Here is a 5192-nt window from a genome sequence, read left to right as displayed (position 1 = left end):
AATGGGAGGAAATTTGAGGAATTATACCCCTTACTAAAATTGCCCTTTAAGAGTGGGCTGCAATGGGCTGCAATGGGGAACCTTTGAGGAATTACCCCCTGACTAAAATTGCCAAGTGAGAGTGGGCTGCAATGCGAGGTTTTTTGAGCGATTACCCCTCTGACTAAAAAAATTTGCATGTAAGAGTGGGCTGCATTGGGAGGACTTTTGAGGAATTACCCCCCTGACTAAAGTTAACATGTAAAAGCGGGCTACAATGGGCTGCAATGGAAGGAATTTTGAGGAATCACCCCCCCCCCCCCCCCCCCCCCCCTCCTGACTGAAATTTCCATTTAAGAGTGGGCTGCAATGGGGAAATTTTGAGGAAATACCCCCTGAATAAAATTGCCATGCAAGAGTGGGCTGCAATGCGAGGATTTTTGAACGATTACCCCTCTTAATAAAAGAACTGCATGTAAGAGTGGGCTTGAATGGACTGCAATGGGGAGAATTTTGAGGAATTACCCCCTGACTAAAATTGCCATCTAAGAGTGGGCTGCAATGGGGAAATTTTGAGGAATTACCGCCTGACTAAAATTGTCATGTAAAAGTGGGCTGCAATGGGCTGCAATGCGAGGATTTTTGAGCGATTACCCCCCTGACTAAAACAGCCATGTAAGAGTTGGCTGCAGTGGGAGGAGTTTTTCGGAATTATCCCCCCGGACTGAAATTTCCATGTAAGAGAGAGCTGCAAGGGGCTGCAATGGGAGGACTTTTGAGCAATTACCAACCCCCCCCCCTGACTGAGATTGCAATGTAAGAGTGGGCTGCAGTTAGTTGCAATGGGAGGACTTTTGCGGAATTGCCCACTGACTAAAGTTACCATGTGAACGTGGGTTGCAATGGGAGGAGTTTTGAGGAATTAACCCCCCTGTCTAAAATTGCCATCTATGAGTGGGCTGAAATGTAAAGACTTTCGAGGAATTGCCCCCCCCCCCGCCCCCGACTTAGATTGTCATGTAAGAGTGGGCTGCAATGGGTTGCAATGGGAGGATTTTTGAGGAATTCCACCCCTGACTAAAGTGACCATGTATACGTGGACTGCAATGGGAGGTATTTTGAGAAATTGACCCCACCCGACTAAAATTGCCATCTAAGAGTGGGCTGCAATGGGCTGCAATGGGATGCAATGGGAGGATTTTTGAGGAATTAACCCCCTGACTAAAGTTACCATGTATACGTGGACTGCAATGGGAGGAGATTTGAGAAATTGACCCCCCTGACTAAAATTGCCATGTAAGAGAGAGCTGCAATGGGCTGCAATGGGAGGACTTTTGAGCAATTATCAACCTCCCCCCCCCCGACTGAGATTGCTATGTAAGAGTGGGGTGCAATTAGTTGCAATGGGAGGACTTTTGCGGAATTTCCTTCCCCCCTGAATAAAATTGCCATGTAAGAGAGAGCTGCAAGAAGCTGCAATGGGAGGACTTTTGAGCAATTACCAACCCCCCCCCCTGACTGAGATTGCCATGTAAGAGTGGGCTGCAATTGGCTGCAGTGGGAGGACTTTTTAGGAATTAACCCCCCTGACTAAAATTGCCATCTATGAGTGGGCTGCAATGTAAAAACTTTTGATGAATTAACCCCCCCCCCGCGACTGAGAATGTCATGTGAGAGTGGGCTGCAATGGGTTGCAATGGGAGGATGTTTGAGATATTACCCCCCTGTCTAAAGTTACCACGTATACGTGGACTGCAATGGGAGGTATTTTGAGAACGGGACCCCCTGACTAAAATTGCCATCTAAGAGTGGGCTGCAATGGGCTGCAATGGGAGGATTTTTGAGGAATTAACCCCTGACTAAAGTTACCATGTATACGTGGACTGCAATGGGAGGTATTTTGAGAACGTGACCCCCCTGACTAAAACTGCCATTTAAGAGTGGGCTGCAATGGGCTGCAACGGGAGGATTTTTGAGCGATTACCCCCTGACTAAAACTGCCATGTAAGAGAGGGCAGCAAGGGGCTGCAATGGGAGGACTTTTGCCGAATTACCCTCCCCCTGAATAAAATTGCCATGTAAGAGTGGGCTGCAATGGGGAACTTTTGAGGAATTACCCCCCTGACTAAAATTGCCATCTAGAGTGGGTTGCAATGTAAGGACTTTTGAGGAATTACCCCCCCCCCCCCCGACTGAGATTGCCATGTAAGAGTGGGCTGCAATTAGTTGCAATGGGAGGATTTTGCGGAATTACCCTCCCCCCTGAATAAAATTGCCATGTAAGAGTGGGCTGCAATGGGCTGCAATGGGGAATTTTTGAGGAATTACCCCCCTGACTAAAATTGCCATGTAAGAGTGGGCTGCAAGGGGCTGCAATGGGAGGACTTTTGCGGAATTACCCTCCCCCTGAATAAAATTGCCATGTAAGAGTGGGCTGCAATGGGCTGCAATGGGGAACTTTTGAGGAATTACACCCCTGACTAAAATTGCCATCTAGAGTGGGCTGCAATGTAAGGACTTTTCAGGAATTACCCACCCCCCCTGACTGAGATTGCCATGTAAGAGTGGGCTGCAAGGGGCTGCAATGGGAGGACTTTTGCGGAATTACCCTCCCCCTGAATAAAATTGCCATGTAAGAGTGGGCTGCAACGGGGAACTTTTGAGGAATTACCCCCCCCCCCCCCCTGACTAAAATTGCCATCTAGAGTGGGCTGCAATGTAAGGACTTTTGAGTAATTACCCTCCCGCCTGAATAAAATTGCCATGTAAGAGAGAGCTGCAAGGGGCTGCAATGGGGGGACTTTTGAGCAATTACCAACCCCCCCCCCCCCCTGACTGAGATTGCCATGTAAGAGTGGGCTGCAATTGGCTGCAGTGGGAGGACTTTTGAGGAATTACCCACTGACTAAAATTGCCATCTATGAGTGGGCTGCAATGTAAAAACTTTTGATGAATTAACCCCCCCCGCGACTGAGAATGTCATGTGAGAGTGGGCTGCAATGGGTTGCAATGGGAGGATGTTTGAGAAATTACCCCCCTGTCTAAAGTTACCACGTATACGTGGACTGCAATGGGAGGTATTTTGAGAACGGGACCCCCTGACTAAAATTGCCATGTAAGAGTGGGCTGCAATGGGCTGCAATGGGAGGATTTTTGAGGAATTAACCCCTGACTAAAGTTACCATGTATACGTGGACTGCAATGGGAGGTATTTTGAGAACATGACCCCCCCTGACTAAAACTGCCATTTAAGAGTGGGCTGCAATGGGCTGCAACGGGAGGATTTTTGAGCGATTACCCCCTGACTAAAACTGCCATGTAAGAGAGGGCAGCAAGGGGCTGCAATGGGAGGACTTTTGCCGAATTACCCTCCCCCTGAATAAAATTGCCATGTAAGAGTGGGCTGCAATGGGGAACTTTTGAGGAATTACCCCCTGACTAAAATTGCCATCTAGAGTGGGTTGTAATGTAAGGACTTTTGAGGAATTACCCCCCCCCCCCGACTGAGATTGCCATGTAAGAGTGGGCTGCAATTAGTTGCAATGGGAGGATTTTGCGGAATTACCCTCCCCCCTGAATAAAATTGCCATGTAAGAGTGGGCTGCAATGGGCTGCAATGGGGAATTTTTGAGGAATTACCCCCCTGACTAAAATTGCCATGTAAGAGTGGGCTGCAAGGGGCTGCAATGGGAGGACTTTTGCGGAATTACCCTCCCCCTGAATAAAATTGCCATGTAAGAGTGGGCTGCAATGGGCTGCAATGGGGAACTTTTGAGGAATTACCCCCCTGACTAAAATTGCCATCTAGAGTGGGCTGCAATGTAAGGACTTTTCAGGAATTACCCACCCCCCCTGACTGAGATTGCCATGTAAGAGTGGGCTGCAAGGGGCTGCAATGGGAGGACTTTTGCGGAATTACCCTCCCCCTGAATAAAATTGCCATGTAAGAGTGGGCTGCAATGGGCTGCAATGGGGAATTTTTGAGCGATTACCCCCCTGACTAAAACAGCCATGTAAGAGTTGGCTGCAGTGGGAGGAGTTTTTCGGAATTATCCCCCCGGACTAAAATTTCCATGTAAGAGAGAGCTGCAAGGGGCTGCAATGGGAGGACTTTTGAGCAATTACCAACCCCCCCTGACTGAGATTGCAATGTAAGAGTGGGCTGCAGTTAGTTGCAATGGGAGGACTTTTGCGGAATTACCCACTGACTAAAGTTACCATGTGAACGTGGGTTGCAATGGGAGGAGTTTTGAGGAATTAACCCCCCTGTCTAAAATTGCCATCTATGAGTGGGCGGAAATGTAAAGACTTTCGAGGAATTACCCCCCCCCCCCCCGCCCCCGACTTAGATTGTCATGTAAGAGTGGGCTGCAATGGGTTGCAATGGGAGGATTTTTGAGGAATTCCACCCCTGACTAAAGTGACCATGTATACGTGGACTGCAATGGGAGGTATTTTGAGAAATTGACCACACCCGACTAAAATTGCCATCTAAGAGTGGGCTGCAATGGGCTGCAATGGGATGCAATGGGAGGATTTTTGAGGAATTAACCCCCTGACTAAAGTTACCATGTATACGTGGACTGCAATGGGAGGAAATTTGAGAAATTGACCCCCCTGACTAAAATTGCCATGTAAGAGAGAGCTGCAATGGGCTGCAATGGGAGGACTTTTGAGCAATTATCAACCTCCCCCCCCCCCGACTGAGATTGCTATGTAAGAGTGGGGTGCAATTAGTTGCAATGGGAGGACTTTTGCGGAATTTCCCTCCCCCCCTGAATAAAATTGCCATGTAAGAGAGAGCTGCAAGAAGCTGCAATGGGAGGACTTTTGAGCAATTACCAACCCCCCCCCCCCCCCTGACTGAGATTGCCATGTAAGAGTGGGCTGCAATTGGCTGCAGTGGGAGGACTTTTTAGGAATTAACCCCCCTGACTAAAATTGCCATCTATGAGTGGGCTGCAATGTAAAAACTTTTGATGAATTAACCCCCCCCCCGCGACTGAGATTGTCATGTGAGAGTGGGCTGCAATGGGTTGCAATGGGAGGATGTTTGAGAAATTACCCCCCTGTCTAAAGTTACCACGTATACGTGGACTGCAATGGGAGGTATTTTGAGAACGGGACCCCCTGACTAAAATTGCCATCTAAGAGTGGGCTGCAATGGGCTGCAATGGGAGGATTTTTGAGGAATTAACCCCTGACTAAAGTTA

Source organism: Convolutriloba macropyga, unplaced genomic scaffold, assembly GCF_964194025.1.
Source record: "Convolutriloba macropyga unplaced genomic scaffold, txConMacr16.3 SCAFFOLD_460, whole genome shotgun sequence".
NCBI lineage: Eukaryota > Metazoa > Xenacoelomorpha > Acoela > Convolutidae > Convolutriloba > Convolutriloba macropyga.
This window is presented reverse-complemented; position numbering follows the sequence as displayed.